Raw genomic sequence first — 25,213 nt, 5'->3', positions numbered from 1 at the left:
AACTTAGTGGGGTTTTTTTTTTTTTTTCTGAAACAGAAATGACCTGGAGATTTTTTTATTAAATTAAAACAAAAGTCAAGGAAGGTACAAGTTGACTGGCCTTGAAAATTTCTTAAACACCCCCTATACAAAATGTTTATCAAATCATGAAAAATGAGTGTCCTGTCTTCTTCCCCTGTTAGAAATATGCAGAAAGGTCAAAAATTACACTTTAGCTGGCTTGCATAGTTGCCCTAAATTATTTTTAGAACAAGATGGGATAAATAAATAAAATTAAATGATGTTAACACTATTTTCTTACCATTATTACAATGAATAAATCAACTTTTAAAGGCTGAGTATCAAAATAAAAATTTGGGAATATTTCCACTCTAGCGTCATAGTCAGGTAGACTCACTCCCTCATCCCTCCCCCAGCTAAATTAAGCCGAGCTGGCAGCTGAATCTGTAGATCTGTGGAGGCATTGCTTCCAGTTAATATGTGGGAGGAGTGGAAGGATGAGGAGTCAGTATAAACAACGACGGCTCCTATGACACTGAGAGATTTTGAGAAGGGCCGTGTCAGGGATCGAAAAGTGATATTGTGATATCGAGTGTTGCTAACAGTGACTATCAGAAGCAGTTCAGCCTAGAAATTGTTTTCCGCTTTTCTGTAGGCTATATATCTCTCTAAAAAGTTCAAAATCCCATCTGACCAGAGATTAACTCTGCATCTCCCCTTCCATTTCACAGTATCTCAGGTGAGGAGAATCTAGCTAGGAGAGATCTCAGTTGCATCTCTCCAGCCTTTGCAAACTCAATGTCTAAGAAGTCAGGCAGATAATATTAATGTGTAAATCTGGCCATAGGTAAATCCAGTGGTGGGGTCCATGGAGAATTAGAGAGAGCAGGCACTGCCTAAAGGCATTTTAGAATTTTAACACAATCGCTGGAAAAGTGAAAGAAAGCAGAGTGTCTGGAGTAAGACTCTTAAATTATATCAGGAAGATACATTTCTGGAGTCTGACTTATGGAAGAGGTTCCCTTTAGTCAGAATAAAAGATAGTCATACTGTATTTGTCTTCAAGAAAGAAGTCCAAATCAGGAGCCCTAAGTAACAGTGTGATCTTTTCCATTTTGCTAAATTTAAATTACTCACATCTCAAATTTGTGGTTGTCAGTGGGGAAGGTGGCGGGAAGGTACAGACTGGGAGTTCGAGATCTGTAGATACTGACAAGGTATATATAGAACAGGTAAACAAGTTTATACTGTATAACACAGGGAAATATATTAAAGATCTTGTAGTAGCTCACGGTGAAAAAGAATATGAAAATGAATATATGTATATTCTTGTACGACTGAAAAATTGTGCTGTACACCAGAAATTGGCACACATTGTAAACTGACTATAACTCAATAAAAAATATAAATAAAAATAAAACAAAAATATTCACATCTCAAGATTTTTTAGTGAATGAAGTAAAAATTAAATAATGACTATTTGAGGTTTTATAAATGGCCTGCCAAAGCAAAAAGTGATACCAAAAAAGTCCAGTTCTCAATATTATCTCTCTCCTCAATTGCTGTTCAAATATTCTCAACACCTCTACATCCCTACCCATGCCTTCCAGATGTCCTATGCTCCTTGTTACAGATGCTGTTGGCAACATTCTCAGATCCCCTTTACCAGACCCATGTCCCCATCTCCCAGCTGCTGGAGGTGTTGAGCCCACACCTGCTCCTTGGGCAGGGGATGTAAATTGAACCACCTCAACCTGAGGTGCCTGAGAGGCCATGCCCCCACTGCTCCCTATGACTCCAGACACAGTTTCTGTCTGTGATGCAACTTGTGTTTCAGTGCTCTCCATGGGACCAGGCTGAGACCACACTTTCCTGAATCCACTTCCTGAATCCACTTTGCCTGGTTTCTTCCCCTGGCCTCTCTTCTCTCTTCATTTCCTTACAGATTTTCACCAATAAAGTATTTGCACAAGAGTCTCTTCTCAGGCTCTAATTCTGGGGAATCAGACCAAAGTTAATCCTTTAACCAAAAATTAAGGACTGGAGTTGGGAGGCAGGCCAGTCAATTTCCTTAGTCAGTGTACATAGCAAGTCTTCAAGGTTTGAATCCTTTGGGTTTGCTGCTTAGTCAGCCCTCAGGACCCAGCTTAAATGTTGTTTCCACACCTCCAAACCTATCCTGGGCAGAATTAATCACTTCCTTCTCTTCATTGGTAAGTAAATTATATCCCTTGCATTATATGATAGTTTGTGGTATTTTTTCTGGTCTTCTTGACTGTGAACTAACTTCTCAAATGAGAAGTCTGATACATTTGCAAGAATCTAAACTCCACAAAGGAAGAGATTTTTAATTTTGTTTAGCGATGAATCCCAAATACCTAGAAAAGTACCTGGCAAATATATATATTTTTAATGAATCAAGGCATCCACAGTAACATCAACTCCTGGATTCATGCTTATCACAAGATTGACATTTAATATTTATAGGAGAGAAGAAAGTGATGGAAAAAGGGGACAATTTCAAATATGTTTTGTGTCATGTAGATAAAGCCTTAATTGCCTCAAGCATAAAAATTGTGGAGCTGTATTATTATCATGACCAAATATCAGATATTTGTCTGAATTTCAAAATATTGGATTATAAAAAGAAGCCCTAATATTATCCTGGTTTATTGGAATGGAAAGCATTATTCCATCATTTCCCATTTTGGGGCTAATTTTAATTTTATGTTTTCTAATTTTACAACAAACTATTCAGATATAAAAAACCTAAATGTAAAAAATAGATACCTATTATAAGCATTAACTATTTTTAGATGGCACAGAGTAGTGGTTAAGAGAGCTGTTTCTAGTCAGCCTGCTTGAATTTAAATTCTATCCCTGACACTTAACAATAACTTGGAGTAAGTTACTTAACCTCTTATTGCCTCATTTTCCTTACCTGTGATTGGTGTTAACATTGGTACCCACCTCACTGGGTTGTTATAACATTCAAATGTGTTAATTGTTTAAAGTAATTAATAATGAATGGCATGTTTCAGTAATTGCTCAATAAATATTGACTATTATTATTAAGTGACTGGAAGGGTACTAACACTGATTTAAAGTTTACCTTGTGCCAAGCATTGTGCTAAGGGCTCTCACATATTGGTATTTAATATATATCATCTCTGATTTCCTATTTTTTCATCAATAAACTGGGAATAATAATAGTATCTACCTCATAGATTTGTGGTGAGCACTAAATGAGAGGAAAAAACCAAACTAACACAGTGCCACTACCTTGCTCACCTATGTGTCTAAAAAATGAGTTATCTTCTCTCTCTCTTTCCATTAATTCATGCTTATTTATCCTTAGGCCATAGCCAAAGAGAAACTGTCTTCAAGTACTCCAAGAAAGGAAAAGTCTGTGCCTTATGAAGTTTTTGCTTGTAAAGTTAAAAAACAAAAAGAAAGAAAGAAAGAAAGAAAGAAAGAAAGAAAGAAAGAAAGAAAGAAAGAAAGAAAGAAAGAAAGAAAGAAAGAAAGAAAGAAAGAAAGAAAGAAAGAAAGAAAGAAAGGAAGAAAGAAAGAAAGAAAGAAAGGAAGAAAGAAAGAAAGAAAGAAAGGAAGAAAGGAAGAAAGAAAGAAAGAAAGAAAGAAAGAAAGAAAGAAAGAAAGAAAGAAAGAAAGAAAGAAAGAAAGAAAAAATTTTGAAAAAAGGCTTCAAAGTCAAGGGCTGACATCCAAAAATGATTGCAAGGCAAAGCTGACCATTGACCAAACTTGAGAGGCATGATTCTATAATGCAAGAATCAAGGCTGCTAAACAGTAATGTCTCAAAAGGCAAGAACTTCTCTGCTATGGACTCTACTTAAGAACAGGATGATCTTACATATTTCACAGAATGAGAACAAATCATAATAAAATTTATATGGAACCACAAAAGACCTAGAATTGCCAAAGCATTACTGAAGAAAAAGAAAGAGGCTGGAGGAATAACTCTCCCAGACTTTAGACAATACTATAGAGCTACAGTAATCAAAATAGTATGGTATTGGTACAAAAACAGACATGTGGACCAATGGAACAGAATAGAGAGCCCAGAAATGAACCCAAAAACTTTTGGTCAACTAACCTTTGACAATGGAGGCAAGAATATACAATGGAATAAAGACAGTCTCTTCAGCAAATGATGTTGGGAAACCTGGACAGCAGCATGTAAATCAATGAAGCTAGAACACTCCCTTACACCATACATGAAAATAAACTCAAAATGGGTCAAAGACTTAAACATAAGACAAGATACAATAAACCTCCTAGAAGAAAACATAGGCAAAACATCATCTCACATACATCTCAAAAATGCTCTCCTAGGGCAGTCTACCCAAGCAATAGAAATAAAAGCAAGAATAAACAAATGGGACCTAATTAAACTTACACGTTTCTGCACAGCAAAGGAAACCATAAGCAAAATAAAACAACAACATACAGAATGGGAGAAAATTTTTGCAAAAGATGAAACTGACAAAGGCTTGATCTCCAGAATATATATAAGCAGACTTAATAAGAAAAAAACAAACAACCCAATCCCAAAATGGGCAGAAGACCTAAACAAGCAATTCTCCAAGGAAGAAATACAAATGATCAATAGGCACATGAAAAAATGCTCAATATCACTAATTATCAGAGAAATGCAAATCAAAACTACAATGAGGTATCTATCACCTCACACCAGTCAGAATGGCCATCATTCAAAAGTCCACAAGTGACAAATGCTGGAGAGGCTGTGGAGAAAAGGGAACCCTCCTATACTGCTGGTGGGAATGCAGTTTGGTGCAGCCACTGTGGAAAACAGTAGGGAGATTTCTCAGAAGACTAGGCGTAGACTTACCATATGACCCAGGAATCCTGGTCCTGGGCATATATCCAGAAGGAACCCTACTTCAAAAATACACCTGCACCCCAATGTTCATAGCAGCACTATTTACAATAGCCAAGACATGGAAACAGCCTAAATGTCCATTTAAAGATGACTGGATAAAGAAGAGGTGGTATATTTATACAGTGGAATACTATTCAGCCATAAAAAACAACATAACACCATTTGCAGCAACATGGATGTCTTTGGAGAACGTCATTCTAAATGAAGTAAGCCAGAAAGAGAAAGAAAAATACCATATGAGATTCACTCATATGTGGAATCTAAAAAAAAAAAAAAAGAAAAGAACATAAATATAAAACAGAAACAGACTCATAGAATATAAACTTGTGGTTGCCAAGGGGGAGGGGGATGGGAAGGGACAGACTGGGAGTTCAAATTTGTAGATACTGACAGGCATATGTAGAATAGATAAACAAGATTATACTGTATAGCACAGGGAAATATATACAAGATCTTGTGGTAGCTCACAGTGAAAAAAATGCCACAATGAATATATGTATGTTCATGTATAACTGAAAAATTGTGCTCTACACTGGAAATTGACACAACATTGTATAATCACTATAACTCAATAAAAAATGTTAAAAAATAAATAAAATAAAACAAATATCTATATTTAAAGGCAAAAAAAAAAAAAAAGAACAGGATGATCTTCTCTATTTCATATCTAAAGAATAGCAGTCAGTTGATTTCAAGGGAAACAACCTCATCCTTGGGCTTAGCTCCATTTGATTCCCTACAAGTTTTTAGGAAAAGTACATTTACTATATACTGAATGCGCCAGAACCTCCTGCTTGCAAATGTGCAGTAAATCTTGTGTCCAGTAGGCAACTTACAGAGGGGATGACAATTCTCCAAGCTAAAGACAGTATATCCAATTTTTTTAATTCCCTGATTCAGTATCAATTATTGAATTCAAAACTTGAAAGAAACCTATGAATTCTTGTCCCTTAACCTTAAGGAAAATGATCAGATACAGTGAGACTTTTCAGCTTTATTATGAGAAAGACCTTTACATTTCCAGGAAGGCTTGCATTCATGTTGACAGGGCATATTTAGGGGGAGAAAATCCCTATGGCCCTGAGGAAGCCTGCTCTGATGGGATTATTCTTTCTGCCTATCTACAATACTCTCTTATTTCTGGGACTTCTCAAGCAGGGAATTCCAGCAAATTTTGAAAAATAAAGAGTTAAAGATGGAGTAGGAAGTGGCCGCTTTCTAAAAAAAAAAAAAATCAGGCAAAAAATGCCATACTTCTTTCAGAATCTTGATCAAACATAACTGAAGTTAGCATTATTCCCCCTAAAGATTATCTATAATTCCTCCTCCTGCATTTTGGAGGAAGTTAATAATTTTCCAAAAATCAAACCGCATGTATTTGATGTTAATTATTTAGGTCCATACTTAGGAGGTGAGGAAATATCTAACAGGCTAACAGCATTTGTTGGTCATTTTTCATGGAATCTGCTCTCTTAGCTATTCTTTCTTGAAGTTTTTCACACTTACTGAAACAGGCTGCTTAGATATTGTATCTGCCATTTCAAAAGATTGCATTTCCTTAGGTATTTCTGTTATACTCATTGTTTTCAACAATGGGACATCCTCGATCTTATCTAGTGATCAGTTACAAAAGTATAGTAATTTATGTCTGTTAGACCTTGAGAAAGTTTGTGAACTATTTTCCAGGTTATATTGGTTTTCACTTAAAAATTCAACTAATGACTTGTAATGTTTTAACATACATTAAATCAACATATTAATATGCCTTATTACAAAGTTTGTATTTTCAACATTTGTGTTTGAAAGCAAGAACAGACCTAGATTTGCCCAGTCTCAAGATCTGATATTTGATTAAGTGATTTGATTCCACAATTAAAATACAGAAACCCAAACTGGAAATAATTCTAACTCTGAAAGGGTCACTCCCATAGCGACTACAGCTGCCTAAAAAATTTTCCTACTTAGGAATATCTATTGCTTGGGTAACATTTAAATTTTAAAATAAACTACTACATTTATGAGTCATATTCAGCTCATGCCTTGCCATTTCTCACCATGATATGTTTGGGTAGTACTTGAGATTAGCTAGACAGCTATTTATCTGTGTTGTTTAATTTTCCCTTATGGCTGTATTTACATAGCACAAGGAAAACTACAGACTTGGCAGTTGTCTTGCTAATTTTATCAAAGAAAAAGGATTAAACCACATAATTCAGGACAAAAATACAAAATCTGTATATATTGTCATAGAGTGAGCTTATAATTATTTGTAAAATTACAGAATAATGAAAGCTAAAGAAGATGTTAGAGATTATCTGATCTCAGCCCCTCACTCCCTCTGAAAAAAACTGAATATAGAGAGTTCTGTGACTTGCCCAAAGTCTCACAGCTAATTAGAATTCAGTGACCCTCCCATAATACCATAATGCCACTCGCAACCTTTGGAGATGATGAATTCTACTGCTTGATTTTAACTTGCATTTCTCCCCAGTAGTCCTAAATGCACTGTGTAAATCTATTCATTCTCCCTTCCCTTTCTCCCTCCCTCCTTCTCTTCCTCACTCCCTTCCTTCCTTCCCTCTCTCCCTCCCCCTTCCCTCTCTCCCCCACCACTCTTCTTCAATGCTTCCATTCCTTTTCTACTTTGTGAAATAAAAGGTAAACTCAATATAATTTTCCTTTAAGGTCTACTAGAAGTAATTTCAAGTTCTCTGGAGGCTTGCAGAACCAGGATTGAGGATTACTGTTGTATCAAACTTCAACACATTATGCGCAGAGGTATGTTCTGAGAAGTGGGTATTCTATGCAAAGAGAGGGAAAAATGAGGACCTCTAAAACGAGTGGCTTAGGCTTAATAGTTATTACTGACTATGGTAGGTTACATAAACTAAATGACTAAACAGTTACTGGATAACGAAAATCCAGAAGTAGCTTAAATGGCTACAAATGCCATCATCCTTAGGAATCCGTAAGAGATCAGTACTATGTCCTGAGGAGAGGAAATAAAAGTGCATGTCACTCCGCCATCTACAGCCCCTCCCCTTCCCAATGAAAGCAGAGTGTTAAAAAGCCATCTGAGGTTTAACTCCATTTTGAAATTAATTCAAAAGTATTATTGCAACAAGAAAGCCACATAAAAGGTGTTTGTGTTATATGCTTGCTTGCGGGTAAACAGAAGCAATCCCTGTCTCTCACCGGGACAATTCATTTTGCACTCATTGTGTGTTTTGGCTTCCTGGGGCCTGTCCAATTATGGCACTGCCTTCGAGTGAAAAATTGCTTTAAGAATCAATAGCATTTACTGGAACACAACCAGAACTATATTGAAAAAGTAATATTCATATTTGTACTGATTTCTCTCTTTTTAGTCAAAGATCTCAAAGCTTTTTACTTACATTTAGTGGCAAAAAAAAAAAAAAAGTAATATCCTCAGCTATTTTGGGACATTGGGACAATAAGAAGTTAAAAAATAAAGATTCATGGTGAGTCTGTAGCTCACCTGAGACAGAACTGTGGAATCATGCATGTTCTGTCCATCATCTCCTGCTGCCATTTGAACAATCACCCTGCAGAAGGCTTTCTCTCTTTTCTCCACCCAGTGTTTTTTCTCTAATAAAGCCATTTTCTGAGACACGCCTTATGTCTAGAATCTACCTCCTACTGTCTTCCTTCTTTCAAAATCCTATTTATTTGAAACTAATGAGACTATATACAGAAACCTGAGCATTGAAAGGGGCTCTGGAGACCCACCCGCAACAACTCGTCCAGTGGAGGAATCTCCCAGCATCCTCCTAGCAGGTGGACAGCTCTACTTCTACAGGCCCCTCCGGCTCTACTTGTAAATTATTCCTGATATTCAGCTAAAATCTACCTCCCTTAAGCTTTTATGGAGTTCCTTCTTCTAGAATAACAACAGAACAAAATATATCCTCAATATGTTTTCTTTGGTACAAGACAGTTCAAAAATGCAAAGCTAACAGCAAAGCTTAACAAAGCTGTTCTTTCTCCCTTCCATCAACAAACTTCATGAAAGAATAAGCTGTAATTATGCCATCTTTCCCTCATCTCACCTCCCTTAGTTCTCTAAGAGGTGACTTTAACCTACCATTTTTCTAACAGTGCTGTCCTCAAATTCACCCCCCCCAAAAAAAAAAATATATATATATACCAAATCTTAAGGCCTTTTCTCATTTACCATTGCTCTTCATCTTTTTCTGACTACTTCTTTGGACATGTTGAGCTTTATGCTCCAGAGAACAGTGGCAGTGAAGAAATTCCCCCAACCTTTTGTTTTCTTAAGTCTCCCCACCCTTTTATGCTCCAGGAAAGGGCTTACTGTAAAGCAGCCTTCTCCATGTGATCTGCTGTCCACTCTTTCTCGTGACTCCAGAAGACTCATGCGTGACTCCCTTGTTCACCTGTCACAAGGCCAAACACAGATCTTTCCTCCTTTGCCAGAACCTACTGACAAAATCAGGCGCAGATCCTTGAATTTTCTATTCTTTGTTTCATGAATGAGTAGCTGAGATTAGAATTGTTTGTGCCTTTGAAACAAGGTAGACACAGAAATAAACAAGTCTTGTTCAACGTACTGACCAGAATTTCCCTGATTGCAAAATAACCCCAGTTGTAAATCACCCCAACTGTAACTTGTCTACTCCCCCTATAAAAGTCTAAGAGAAAGCCTCCTGCCAAGATTGTGGGAGCTGGGGTCCCTACTGCGATAGCCTGAATAAAATCATCTTCTTCATCGTTGCTGTATTTTTGTTTTTGACATCTTCTTGAAAGAGTCCCTTTTTCTTACCTTCACTGAAGACTAGGTTCTGGATTTATGTTTGCTGTTTCCTAGCTTTTCTTTTTTCATTCTGGGTCCAGTTTTTACTCCCTATTCCCTAACATGACACAATCCAAGATTCAATTCTACATTCTCTTTGCAGGCTCTGCATCAAATAACTCATTCTTTCTAATGGCTTCAACCCTGACCCCATAACCAAGTAACCACATTTATATTATCACTGTCACAATATGAATCCCTATACATCACTGTAAGCATATTACTTTCTTTAACACAGGCTTTAATGATTCCTGGCCTCATACATATCAAATTCGAATTTCGACTGCAAATATTTCTCTACATCCTTGACTCTACTCCTCCTGGCTCCAAACCTGTATCTCAATGTATACTGGACATCATGCCACCACTATCACTACAAATATAATGAGTTTGGTCTTATCATTCTTTCAGTGACCCAAGTTTAAAATCTTCTCTCTCCATGTGCACCATCTAAATCTATTCATTCTCCTTTCTCAGCAACACATATTTCTAGTTGAGGCCATGAAACAGAAAGAACAAATTTTAAAAAGTACTGATAACACTTGATGAAAAATGTGCCAAACCCAAAGGGGACAGTAGCCATCCTACCACAGCCTGGGCATGAAGCCAGTAAGCAGTAGAAGGAAGAACAGGTGGGTAAGACTAACACGATACCTGAAGTTCATGGTTAAGGGCAAGAGTCAAACAGAAGGTAAATAGCAGGACTAGCCAACAAGCAGTGGAGGCTGGTAGAACACAGTGTCTAGAAAGAGGCCAGTATCGATGGACCATGGACATGTTCTCAGCCTTAATCATGGGACCAAGAACAAGATGTCCATTTCTAGGAGAATGGATGAGAATAAGGCAGGGCTTCAGTCTCAGGTAAAGCAGAGTACACATGAGATGCATGAGACAGGGACTTAGGTAAAGCAATCCAAGCTCAAGTCTAGTTAATAGAACTGCTCCCAAGTGAGAGGCCAACTATTGGTGTTTGGGCATAAGCTGACTTGATGCTGAGTCAACTGTGTGTAGAGTTCTTTCTTTATAGCCTAGGAATGAGAATGACATTGATTCCAGAACCAGACATAGAACTCAGCCCGAAAGAAAGATGGTAAGTGACCTCATTGGTGTGGCCTAGAGAGACATACGGTGCACCCAGCTGGCCCTTCAGTGGATGGTGGAGACACTAATGTCTGAACCAGTGTAGTCATCTCTGAACACATCTTTCTGCTTCCAAAGTGGCCCTCTTGCAAGCTCCTTCTCTGTCATTGATAGTGGTAGCTCTAATAGTTATTGAAAGCCTACAGATGATAATGCAAAAAGGGAGAGGAGATGGTTGCTGCCCCAACAAATGATCTGACATCACTGAGTCTGAAACAGGGAACATGACTTTCCTTGTGACTTAAATGAAAGTGTACTAAATAAAAAAAATTTGTCATAGTCTCACTATAATTTTGCTTGGACGTGTGTTGTCTTCTGTCTGTTTGACCCACGTGTCTTTGCCATCACTGCTGACCAAGGTCACAGAATTCCCAAAGAGTAGTACAGAGGCTTTTAAACTCATCCAAGGACCTGGGCCATCTTGTCGAGATACTGAGACCAAAAACTAGAAAAGACTAGGGACAGGAAAAACAAATTGGAGTTAATTTTGTTTTCTAGGGTAGATTTTTATGGGAGCTTAGACGGAGTATTGGTGAACTCAGGGAGAACTGTGATAAATGTGGGGATGATGTACTGAAAATATTCAGAAAATGTGGGAGAAAACTAATTTTTTACTGAAGCTAATTTGAGTGTAAATTACAATGTAGAAAGAAATTTTATATGGTAAAGTCTAGCAAAAGACTACCTACCCATAGTTGAACAGAGCTGGGTTTACTAACAGCAGGAAGAGCACACACCATGGGAACCGCGAGGCACGGCAGTCGGAGGGGGTTAGAAAGGACCAATTAGCTTAGAAAGGCTTGTGCTAAGGGATGCAGAGGTGGAGTCAAGGAAGCAGAGCTTTAATCTTTACTGGATGCTGTAATGAAACAGGTGTCCTTTTATGGCTGGGCATCTCAATAAATATTATCTAGAAGGAAGACGGAGGTAAGCATCACCATTCATATAGCCAGGCTAGGGAAATATCTGGCCAACTTGTGGTTTAGACAATGTCCATACTTCGTCTGTGTTCGGATGTGACTATGGCGGTCCTGTGTCTTGAACCATCACACGAAGTCTGACACTGGTGTTCTACGAAACTGCTTCTGTTAACAGGAGAATACTAAGGCCTATCTCCAAGTGCCAGGCCAGCTCCTGGCTGCGGGAGAAACAGGGGAGAGATTAAACTTGCCTTTTCTAGACCTGAGGTGTCACTGTGAAGGCCCTTCCTTGGATATGCCTGTATCCCACTCCAGAGCTCTCCAGCTAGTAATGCGTATGAGCGGGCGACTCCCCAGAGCGTGGAAAGAGAAATTACACTGATTGCTCAGAGATGGTGAACAGATTCTACCCCAGCCCTGTGTCATCACTGAAGCCATATCCTGAAAGGCTTTTACTGGCTATTAAAGATGCTTATGGCTCCCAAAGGACTAGTGGCACTGTTTCCTAATCTAAAATATTTTAATTAAATAAAATCCTTCCTAAGGAGGAAAGAACGTGCCGCATTGGGTCTGTCACTTCAGTTGTTTTCTCACTTCACTGATATGACGGGACAGCAAGTTTGGGTTTCTCACCCTCTCTCTTCCCCTCCTTCCTTTAGTGGCCTGTCAAGAGGAAATTCCATCCTGTGCTGGCATTAGTGCCTGCTGTAAATGCAGCGGAAATGGGAGGAAAGAGGAGGTGGGAGGAGAGGGTGTGTGTGACAGAAGCTAGATCCGAAGCTCAATTGCAAGGCATCTCTCAGTGTCTAGACACCAGCTGCCGGGTAACCATGGAAACCCACAACTTTGGCTGATGGGCTGAGGAGTAACGACTCTCAGGAGATCCTGGTGGGAGCTTGGCGGTGGGGGGTAGAGGAAGGAAGGTTGGGAGTAATGGCAGAGAGTGTCGGAGTAACACCGGAGTGAACGAGAGAAAACAGAACTCTCTGCGAAGGGGAGCATTAACCTCGTTACCATTTTTCTCATGCACATTCCACACGTGGTGACAAGGTACAAATCTGCCATTCCCGGCAGGTGTCGGGACACAGGTTGCTGAAGATGAATAGCTGAGCTGGAATGATTATATTCCCATCAGCCTCCTGCTGGTGCCAAGGCACTTCCTCAGTCAACCAAAGCTTTCCACAGTAAACACACGCCATCAACAACTGCCCGAGGAAGTCTCGGGAGTGGGAAATTCCAGTCCCCAAGAATGGCTGCCACCTTCACAGGCGCCCAGCAATGCAGACTAATCACAGCTCTTCGTACCTGAAGCGTTCGCCCTTCCTGCTGCTCCCCCTTCCCCTTGTCATCGGCGAGGGTTGGGCTGCGGGTTCAAACAAAGGAGGCTGGTGGTGGGCACAGTGAGTGAGAAATGAAGAGATAGCAGTTCAGGGCCACTTCATCCACCATGCAGACTTAGCTGTTTTCATACACAGATGCCTGGCATCAGAGGTTTCCAATCCATAGATTTTAAAGCTTTTCAGTTGCTTGCCATATCCATGGTCCCTTTCCACCACACATTTCTTTTGGATGGGAATTTTTAAGTAGCACTGGCACCCCAACCCCCCACTCCCCATCACCTAATTTTGTGCCCACTCCCACCCCCTACCTACATCTGTCCACTCCACTTCCTTGACCAAGTACCACCACACCCAAATACACCCCCAGGGACCTCCAGGCCCTTTGGTAGTGCAGAGCAGCCCTTTCTCACCAAAGTTTGTCTACAACTATGCAAATTAGATTTATTGTGTGTCTCACAGTGTTTTGCCTTTACTCAGGCAATCTTACCCACCACAGCTAGAATCTAACAGAGGACCTGCTGGTTTTATTGGCATTATCTGGGTCATAAAACTGTTTTCTAATTGTGCAAAGCTAATAGATGGTATGAGAGTTAATCCTTGGACTCTGAGTGATCAAAACAACAGATACACACACATATATATTCATATATATGCACATGTATTTATTCTGTAATTTTTTATGCAGTGGTTCCTCCAAAGAAATGCTCTTGTATGAAAAAATGTTCCAATCCTGTTGAGCTACAATCAACATGCAGGCAAATTCAACATACTCAAAAAGGGCGACAAATAGGTAAATACTGAGTTAACTATAATTTGTAAATAGAACATTTTAATCCACCAGAAATTCTTTATTAGACATTAAAGCTTCTATGATCTTGATTTAATGACTTAACTTGGAAGAAAGTCAGCTCACTCCTAAGCAAAGATGTGTCTGTATCACCTATTTCCAGTCAGGGCAGAATTCCCAGGGGTTTGGAATTGCTAAAATGGTTCTCTTTTAGAAATGCATCCTCTGTATGGGGAGATGAAACCACTTTCTTCCCTATGTCTTGTGCTCCATGTAGGGAGTGACTATAAAGCAGGAAGACTAGGACACAGATCTGGTCCCCTGGTGCCCAGTTACAGTCATTGCTCAGCTGCCAATATCTTCTAATCATTAGGAGGGACGGCATTACATGTGAGAACCACAGGAGTCACCAAGGAACTGCAAAGGCGAAGGAAGATGGGGGAATGTCTGTCCGGGTGGCAGAGGGGAAGCTTTTTCAGTGGCAAGGAGGAGAAAACCAACTGAATGTGAGAGTGGCTTAGGGGCATCTTTGCCACCTAAGTGCTGAGTGGAGACTGACTCAGCTACTCTGCTTGACTAAGCAGGCATCTTCCTTCTCACACATCTATTGAGTATTCTGTACCTGTTCTAGTTGCTGGGGATATAGCCGTGCACAAAAGAACAATAAAACAAACAAACAAACAAAAAATACCCTGTTCATGTGTCACGGGACTTAAAATATTCTATAAATAAATAGGTAAAATATATAGCATGTTAGGTGGTGGTCAGGAAGGAGACGAGAGAATGAGAGAAAGTCTCGTTGAGGAGGTGATGTGTGAACAGGAGCTGAAGAAGGTTAGAGGGTGAACTATATGAGCATTGAAAGGGGAGACGTTTCTAGGCAGAGGGTCAGTAGTACAAGTGCCCTGGACGTGAGCACTTGTGGTTGGTGGAGCTGTAGCACAGACAGTATTGCTAGAAGAGAGCAAGAAAGGGAGAAGATGAACTCCAAGTGGGGACCCATGTGTGTGTTAGTCATGGAGGGCTTGGTGGCCATTTTAAGAACTTGGCTTTTATTGACATCAGATGAGTGCAAGAGAAAGTGAATTGTGCTCAGATTCTAGATACAGACACTGAACATGGAGCCAACAAGATTTGCTGACAGATTTAATACTGGAAAAGAAAGAAGTCGGTGATAATTCCAAGAGATGTGATCTGAGCCTCAGGAAAAGACAGCCTTGCCATCTCCTGAGACGAGGAAGAATCAAGAAGGAGCAGGTTTAGGGAGAAAAGACAGGAGTTTTGGTTTCAAAATGTTTAGTCTGAGGTGCCTATTAGATACACAAGTTGAGTAAGCTGCTGTCAGGAGTGGGGAAAGAGGTCTGGGCCACAGGTGGAACACGGGTTCACCAGGTGGTAGGCGGTATTGGAAGCCGTGACCTGGGAGAGATCACCAAAGGACCAGACGTAACAGAGAATAGGAAGCCCCAGACTGAGCTGTGGGGACTCCAATAATTAGAAAACAGGAGATGAAGAAGCAAGGGCAAGGGACACTGGAAGAGAATGGTCAATGTGTCAGGAGAAAAGTCAAGAATAAGTAATAGGCTGGAAGAGCAGTAACTAAAATATTTCAAAGAGTAGAAAATGATCAACTATGAAATGCTACGGTAAGTCAAAGAAGATGCGGCCACAGAACTGAGTGCTGGATTTTAGCAACGAGGAAGTCATTTGTGACTTTGGCAAAATTTGTTTCAGCAGAAGGTTGGGAGGGTAGGTGTGACTGCTGTGAATTTAAGAGAGACTAGGAAGACGCAGATTTGACACACTGAATATAGACAGCTCTGGTTAGAAATACAGACTCAGGGCTGGACAACCTGAGTTCACACTGAGAACCCACCATGTCCCAGAGGGGATGCTCTGAGCCTGTTGTATAAGCTCTCTGCACCTCAATTTCTCCATCTATAGAGTAGAGATAGTACCTACCTCACAGAGGTGTTATGAAGTATGAGACGCCTAAAAAGCTTAGATGATACGCTCAGTAAGTACGAAATAAAACAGCCCTTCTCTTAATCCTTGATAAGACAGGGTCCTTGTGAACAAGTTCTATTGTTGGTTTTGGAGACTAAAAGCATAAAAAAAATCGTTTGAGCAGCTATGATGAAAATTCGGCCAACCTGGATTTCCTGTCATAGTGCTTTATGATAGATTTGGATTGAACCACCTCAAGGGAGCATCGTATTTCATTTTCCATAGTGTAAGGTTCTGGTTTAATAAAAACACAGTCTAGGGATCCAGAGTATTTAATGAGTTTGAAGTTTTCCAAGCACTGATATCCTTTAACTCTGAAAGACCCCAAAAGATTTTTTTCTGATCACATGGCACTTCAGTGGTGGTTCACATAAAGTACTTTGAAATATATAAAATTCATAGTGTTCAGGCATTGCTCTTTCTCTGCTACAAAAAAAAAAAATCTGGCATTCTGTCAAACAGACATATTTATCAATGAACATGTTTGCATCACAATAAAAATTGACATCTGTATAATAGTCCTAAAGCATTTTATGACTATGATTACTATACTTGTAATGTCTGTATTTTATTATATCCCAAACCTTTCCCAATTGGAAATTCAATAATGACACAGATGGCAATTATTAATCAAAACATTTGATTAACCAGAATGTTCCATTCTCCAATCACATTGGAGAACACAGAATTTACTATAAACATGCTATTCCTTTCCTGTCTCGAGGCCATCCAAATTAAATAATAAGAGGAAAATAAAAGAAGTTATATGCAGGGAGCAGAAATGAGACTCCGATGTATTCACACTCACTAGCCATGTGGCCTGAGAGAAGTCCTCTAAGTTCCCTTACTTCAGTAAAAGGGACAATGAAGCTGCTCATCATTGGGTTATTATGAGGCTTAAACAAGAAACCCTACGTAGAGCATTTAGCAGAGAGCCTGGCACAAGACAAGTAAATGGTGTTTATATTGTTATCATCGTCAGTATGATTGTTGCTATTGCAGTTATTCAATGGTGAGGACTTAATAAGCCAACACCAGACCAAAGACTGAGTAATTCAAAGCTATCTAATATGCATTAGGTTGGCTTCACATGTTAATTAAAGCTTGAGTTAATATTAGAAATATAGAGTCACCATTGTCTTTGTGAGGAAGCCTCAATTAATTATAGGAGCTCAATAAACATACGGGGCGTGTGATACATTCATATGGATTTATTCCAGATGAATGGCTTCGGGGTGGGCCTGGAAATAACAATCTCCACTTCGATTTCTGGGCTGCCTACAACAGCTGTCCCTGCCACTCAAGGCTTCAGGAGACGCTCACATGGTCTCCTGAATGCCTTGCACCCCACTCAGTGACAGGGGGACAAATGGCTGCTGTCTCACCACAAAAGCCCCTTCCCATCTCCTCCACCCTCCCGCCGGCCCACCAAGCACGTGCCAGCAATGAGCTGCCTGCCTCACTGGGATCCTCAGCTCCATTAATAAGCCCTGCAAGGCTGATAATTGGGGATTTGTGGAGCCGGCAGTCTTTCAATAAGCCAGGTTGTTATGGAAACCAGAGGCAGACCTCCATGTCCATGCTATTGATCCTAAATAAAATAAAATAATAGTGTGATGGAAATAATCCATGCTCTCCTCCCCCACCCCATCATTTTATTTTAGAAGTTCACCTCCAATTTGCACACAGGAGAATTCACAACTCTTCTCTCCTTTGGTCTCCTTCTCAGCACTCCCCTACCCCTTTCTTAATTACAACTGAATGTTTTTTCACCTCTAGCAAAAAGTCAGCTGAGCAGGGTACTACAGGAACACCCGAATAGACGCTCAGAATCTAATTTAACACCACGGCATTCATTCTGATTAGCTGAGCCAAGAATTCAGTGATGAATATCAATGTGCTTTTCCTGTCATTAAAATAAATAAATAAATAATAATTGAACAGGATTAAAAAATGGCCTCAGAGTCTCACTGGCCTCTCAGGAGGTATTGTTTGGTAGCACGATGGCGACCACCCACCATGAGTCATGGCACTGTGTTCAGTGAAAGGAGTGTCCAGCTCTCAAACTGTCAAAGGGGAGTGTTTCCTTGGACTACTTTTAAAAATTAGCTGACAATCTCCTTACAATAAAAATCTGATTACTCCTTCTGGTTAATGAATTTGGGCATGGTGCCAGACCATACCTGACTGGTATGCCCCGTAAATAGCACTAAATGAATCCAGCCTGGAGGCTGCTGTGGGCCCAGAAGCACCTATTCAGCCCCTAGGTGCAAAGACCAGGACACCATTGTTTCCTGCTGAACTTCCCATCTCCCCCCAGCAGAGGGCACCAGCGTAATTCCGTTCCCAGCCGTGGAGCCTGGGTGGAAGACAAAGTCAGGACGCTCTCCAGGAAGAAACGGCTGCGGGCAAGGGACAGAGCGATGCAATAGGGTTGGAACAACCTACTGTGATTGGTTCTACTTTTAAGCTGTCCTGACATTTTTTTTCTTTTTCCGTCCTTTAGCAATGATTAAAAGCTCAGTCTAAGTGCTGTTCACTGAAGCCACTTTTAACGCATAAACTAAAATTGTTATTGGTCTTTGAACTGAATCAGTAAGTGTAGACTGCTTTGCGTAGACCTTGTAGAAACATCAGAGCATTCTTGGAGCAAAAATATTACAATAAAGTAAAAACTTCAGTCACCCTCGATTCTCCCTCTATTAACTGCTGCACGAAGAATGAAGTCCTCTAACCACGTTAAGGCTTTTTAATAAGCAGGCCCAGTATAACCCACCTTCCCACACTGACATGAGTGACTGGACCAGAATCTTCACCAACACTCCATAATGATGTTCATTTCTTTCCTTTGGCCCCTACCCATCATCCTGACCTCTGAATTCCTTCTTTGCAATCACAATTTGCAGCCTGCAAGCATGCACTTACTTATATTGGTCTTGACTGGTCTTGGATTTTTTTTAAGATTCCTATTTTTTTTCTCAGCCAGATTGCAACTTCCATGACAACAGGTATTCACTATTATGTGTCTGTATCCCCCACAGTGCCTAGTGCAGTATGGAAGTTATGCATATTAATAAGTAAAGACAGTCTTGGGACATCTAGGTTTATCTCCTTTTTTCTGCAGCTAACTCATTATGTGACCACGGACAGACCATGCAAACTGAATCCCAGAGCGTGTTTCCTCTTACGTTAAAATACACAACAATACAACATCTCCTGGAGAGTGTTCGAGGACAGTGGATCTTAATCTTTGTGTGTCATGGTCCCAGCTGAGTATCTGATGAAAGACAAGGTCATGGGAATATCATCCATGTTCACTCACAGTATAACATGTTGCAAATAATTTCAGAGGTTTAAAGGCCCCTTCTGAAGACCACCCAGTTCCCAGGTATAGGAGATTTTTAAGTTCCCTCGTAGGTCTAAGTTTGTAAGATTGAAATCCAAGATGTAACAATTTATAGCTGATATCTACCTAGAAAAAGTGTATTAGCTATATCCCTTAAGGGACCCCAAGATTTTCTATTGAATCCCTAGATGGCAGTTTCTCAGGGACCAATTACATGGAGCCTAAATTAATCTTAACATCACTACCTGGTGGCCTTGGCTGACTTCCAAGCTCCATCATTACTGATAATGTGAGGACCTGTAATCTTTCTGAGCTACAAGGTAAGACAAATAGAAAAGTCTCAGACTCCCAGAAGAGACTGCAAATCATTATGTGTCTCTCTTGCCGGCCATAAAACATGTCCTATTTGCCCATTCATTTTCTTTATAAAATCAGAGGTGTAGTGCCAAGGGAAAAAAAAGTTTCCCAACAGCTTCTGTTGAAAGAAACCAGAAACAATGGTGACTTTCTATTAGACACTTACTATCTTACTATGTGTTCAATAAAATATCATAGTAGGCACGTTACATGGGGTCTACTTAGTACCAGCAACTACCAAGTTCAGCAGCAAAGATACTATATGATTTCACAGATGACAAAACTGATGCTGAGCTAGTAGTATAAAGCCTTTGATTCAGACGTACGCAGTCCAGTGCCAACGTCTATGATCTTCCCCTTGCACTGCAGTCCTCCAAGGAAGGAAGCTGCCTAAATCCTCAGCTGTTGCAATTCTCTGTCAACTCTTGCAGTATCCATTAAGTAATGCACTTTTCTTTTGTAGTACTTTATGCTCTGATATATGTTACTTTAGTTCACCAAAAAAAAAGAGAAAAAAGTGGTTATTTATTTACTGGACAAAAGAATCTTTTCCACCAACTATTTTACGCATGAAAATATGACAGAAGATCCCTGCTTTTACTATCTCCAATTTGGAGAGCTGTCCAGAGGATTTCCATATGGGAAGAGGGGAGTATTTCAGGTTATCAGAAAAAATGGTAAAGCAGAATGATGTTCTCTGAAGACCTACTCTGCATCAGGTTCTTTTAATACGTTACATTATTAAATCCTCACAACAACTATTGAGGGCAATGTTATTATCTCCATCTTATGCATAAAGAGACTGGGGAGTTAAACAAATCATGAAAGGCACATGGGGAGAACCCAGGATGCTGTGACTCCAAAACTCTTTCCCTAGGATGCGTTCAAAGTAAAAAATGTTTCTGAAACCTGCCTTGGAATACAGAATGATTAGGATGAAAAGAAGCCTCCTTTTAAACTTGTGGGGCAGTGAAGCGCACCTCGCCTCTTCTTTCTGTGCCTGGGTGCCAGCAGAGGCAGGGCCCGTGGCTTTGCTGAGGCTGCACTGGCTGGGGGACTGATGCTGCAGAAGGGTTCCAGCAACAGTGAGTGGAGTGTGTAGTGGGGGGTGTCTTCTCCTTGGGGAGCCGGGCTCCATCTGCCACTTAGATCTGCTCGGAGACAGAAAATCCACTTGCCAGGGAGTCCTTTAGGGCCTGCTATTTGTGAAGTCAAGAATAGAGTGCTGGACACCTGAAAACCTTACCCTCTTACCAGAGAAGAAGGTAAGAGTGTCCTGCTCACTCCACAGGGGATGCTAGCCGCAGAGGGACCCCACATCACTCAGTGCTCAGTGCCTCTCCTCTGCCCCCGTCACCACCCCGCCAGTCCTGCTTTCCCCAGGCTTCAGGCTCCTGCTTCTTTCTCTTCTCTGCCTTCTCTTCTTTCCTTACTTCTTTTTATTCTTTCTCCCTCCTCTGAAGCTTCCACGTCTTGTCCTCTTCTACTTTTCCTCTTCCGTTTCCCTCTCCCATTTTCTACTCCATTCTTCATCCCTTCTCTTTCACCTTTCCTCTTTATTCAGTAAAAAGCCGCCACCCACGCCCCACCTGGTGCTTCCTAGGGACCCGAACTTCTAACACTCTGACCAGTTTCCCTTCTGAGCCAAACAGCCTCCCCCAGATGCAGAGTGTCTGGGTGCCTGGGTGATAGGTCATGGAAAAGAGGTTGCTGATTTATTAAAGTCTATGAGAGTTGGGCTGTAAGCAATAAAATCATACTCCTGTCTAAAAAATTCTTAGCTTTTTTGGTGGGTCTTCACATTTGAAAAATAAAATGATTCCACTTCTTGAAGGAGTAAGAAACAAACTAACTTCCCTGATGCTAAAACTGCTGATTCCTTCTAAGAAACCCTGAAGTTTGCTTTTTCCCCCTCACTGCTTTTGTGCTAAGTAACCTCCGAACTTCAATACAATAGTTTTAACCCAGAGGCTATGCCCGGGGAAGAAGGTAATGGGACGATAATCTCAGAAGAATGGACAGACCCTCTGCAGTTCCCCCAGGACCAGAGAGATTCATGGAGGTTAAGCGGAATGTAGCAGCACCCTGCGAAGCACCTGATTATCACCTTTTCTGTTCCATCCAGTTTTTTTCTGTAAGACTTCAAGACCTCCCACTCCAGGATGGATCCCCAGCCTCTAAGGCACGGGCCCGCTGTGACATCCCTCTGCCTGGCAAAGCAATACAGCTGTTCTTTTCTAATCCTCCCAAAACTCGGCCTCCGAGTCTCAATCCGTCTTCGGGGTGCAGAGGCCGGTTTTGCGGCAACATTCCCAAACTACATATGAAAAGAAGTCCCTCCACAGAGGAAATTCACATTATGAGTTAATCGGTGATGTCCATTAAGGACTATCTCTGTGCTGGGGTCCATTCTGAGCACTGGGAATACCCTGCTGAAGGATGCCAAGCCCCTGCCTTCAGGAAACGGAAAGTCTAGTGAAAGATTGATAAATACATCACTTTAGGCACTAAGAGTAATACAAAGAACACAAATTGGATAACGTGGTAGAACTGTTGGGGCTGGCAGGGGTGGTGCTGTTCTGGTCAAATGGTCAAGAACGCCTTCTCTGAGCAAACGGTATGCAAATGGAGACCTCAGGGCTAAGAGGCAGCCATGGGAAGACCAAGGGAGAAAGCAAATGCAATGGCCCTGAGATAGGAACAAGCTGTGTGTTCAGGAGACCCTAAGAAATGTGGCTGAGGAGGGGAGGGTATAGCTCAGTGGCAGAGTGCATGCCTAGAATGCACGAGGTCCTGGGTTCAATTACCAGTACCTCCATTAAATAAATAAACCTAATTACCTACCCCCACCCCATTAAAAAAAAAAAAAGAAAACATTAAAAGAAATGTGGGCTCGCTGGGGAAGAGAGAAGAAGAGTAGGACACATGATCAGAGAGAGAAGCCGAAGTTGGGTCAATGCGGCCTTGTAGGCCATGGTTATAATTGAGATTTCATTCCAAAGGTAAGCGCTTAAAGGTTTTGCATAGGGTATTTGTATGCATAGGTATAAGTCTGTAACTTTGTATGAGTGGTCTTCAAGCAGTCTGTTGGAAATTATAAGAAGTCAAAGCCTTTCTAACCCTAAGCCTGAGATTATTGTGCCGTTATTGGATCTACTCCTTTCACCCAGGTGGGCTGTTTCTTGACATGATATTAATCATTCAAGTGACATTTAGGATGTTAATCTCTGACTCTATTGCACACGGTGTTTCCTTTTTGGTATCCTCTTAGACAGAGGCACAGACAGCTATTATTCACTGGGGTTGCAGAGTGAGTGGAAGAAGGAAAGGTGATGGATTTTTTAGAATTCTTGAGACAGATTTTAGGCTTTAGCTTTCTAGAAATCTTATTTTTGTGGATATTTCAAAATTACATAGATGGAATTCCTTAAGTGGTAGCTCATCAGAGTGAATGTTTTGTTTATACAATTATGTTGCCAATTGGAGTAGAAATAAAAAATATTGTTGCATTGTTAATCTGTTTCTTTTGCTTAAAGACCCAGAAGCTATGGATGTCGTCATTTTATTTAGCCTTGGTTAGTAATCCTGGGTGAGTCACCTAACTTCCTTTCTTCTTTTTCTTTTTAAAACAATTTGCACTATAAATCAATGATTATAGAATATGAACCATCCGAACAATTTCTACTTGAATTTGAACAATCAGAATTTAGACAAGTCCTATAATATGTCTGGGAAGATCATCAGTTAGTAAGACGAACAATTCAATCAGAGCATAGAGTGGATGCCTGAATGAAAAGCTGAGTTCTGAATCACGCCCAGTTGAGTTTTAATCACGCCACAACTCAAGGACTTTTGAGGTTGGCCTTAAGTTTACAACATAATTTTCAATTATTATCAGTTAAAATGCCAGAGTTTTCCTAAGATCCAGAAATAGTCAGTGGAGGAATAGGGGATTATGGGATGGTGGAGGACCCAGAGCTCCACCAACCTGGCCTCTGTAAGACAACCCAGTTCCCAGAAACCACTTCCGTGGTGCTACTCCCTGGAAATTTAAGGGCTCCAAGGAAAACAACCCAAAATTCACTGATGTAGGGTTTTAAAACAAGGCTTTAGAAAATAAAATTTTACTAATAAAAATAAAATAAAGCTATTTAGAAATAAATAATATATACAAAGTATATTATTTATAAAATAAATTTTGCATGACCTCCATACTACTTGGAACCAAAATAAAATAGAACATAGTTTAATGTACCTGACACTGTGCCTAGAGGTTACTCAGACCAAACCTATCTATGACGAACAATTGGACTATAATATGGGGATGGGGAGTTTTTTGACCTTCTAAATAGTATACATAATTTACTACTTAATCAGCGTGGCTGTAGTCAGCCACACTCACTGTGAAGACCAGCTTCAGTGAGTGAGACTGACAGGTTCAGGTCCAACTTGACCATTTCTCTGGCCACATGTGGAAATAAGTCAGTAAGAGAAGTTTCTTAAATTTGTATATTTCAAACTATCCTTCAGAGCCCAGAGAAGGTCCATTTAGAGGCGAGGGATAGAAGCAGAGTTAAAAGGACTTCTGGGCCTCTCCAGGCATCTCCATTCCCCCACCATTCTCAAACAGTTCAGCTCTGCCCAGGGTTCAGTATGTATATTTGAGACTTACTTGAACAAATGATGCCCAGGCTAAAAATTTTAAAAACTTTACTTTTTAATAATTACTAATCTGATTCTACTGCCTGTCAATTCATCATTTCACAATGTTCCACTTAGAATTAAAAGCATCATTTCACTGAAAATTACGTTGAGGAAAGGAAAGAGGTCACCCCTCCTCTGCATTAGAAGTTAGAAAAGCCAGCCATGGCCACAATTCAGTCTGAATGCTGCACTCATCTCTGAAAAGATAAAAGGCCTTTCAATTCATTAAAAAGATGCAGCTCAGATCACACTTTTGAGGCGATATCCATCCATCCCTTCAGTACTAATTTTTACAATTCTAAACTTTACCCTTTTTCTTAACCTTTATATAAGTGTACGATGCACAACAGAAATCACTACAGATATTAAAACTAGTTCTAAAGGCATCCATATATGTATATAAGTGGGTGTTATAAATTGGTATTTATGTGTTTGGGTACTGATAATTATTGTTCTGGTATTTTAGTTACCAAAAGTAAAGTGTATTAAATTATTAAAATATATTGATTTGGGATACAATGGAGCTGACTCCTGTTGGCTACTGAGAGCAAGTCGTTAGCATCACTTCCCAACTGTGAGTTCAGTGACAATACACTGGTAGCCTGAAATCAGCCGTGATGGGAGTGTTTACAACAAACATTACAAATCAGGGCTTTCTGAATTGGGGTTTTGTAGGTTTTTGTTTGTTTGTTGAGAGCCAGTTTACCAGCACATCACTGGAGACATCTGATTAAAACCATACCACCAACCTCAAATGATTTATCTTTTACGCTTTTTTAAAAAATTGCAATATGTATCCATGTATAGTCACAATCATCATATACCTCAAGGCAAATGGTCAGGCAATGACCAAA

At 40.2% G+C, this 25,213-nt stretch overlaps 1 protein-coding gene and 1 non-coding gene across 2 annotated transcripts in view; one reads left to right on the top strand and one right to left on the bottom strand.

The window, feature by feature from the left end:
• Nucleotides 1-25,213, bottom strand: part of GAP43 (growth associated protein 43) — a 92,085-nt gene that overhangs the window by 7,481 nt on the left and 59,391 nt on the right. The window lies entirely within an intron of this gene.
• On the top strand, nt 22,401-22,473 carry TRNAS-AGA (transfer RNA serine (anticodon AGA)). Its single transcript has one exon. It is a non-coding gene; the product is annotated as a tRNA-Ser (tRNA).

The sequence above is a fragment of the Camelus bactrianus genome, chromosome 1, assembly GCF_048773025.1.
Source record: "Camelus bactrianus isolate YW-2024 breed Bactrian camel chromosome 1, ASM4877302v1, whole genome shotgun sequence".
NCBI classification, from domain to species: domain Eukaryota; kingdom Metazoa; phylum Chordata; class Mammalia; order Artiodactyla; family Camelidae; genus Camelus; species Camelus bactrianus.
This window is presented reverse-complemented; position numbering and strand designations above follow the sequence as displayed.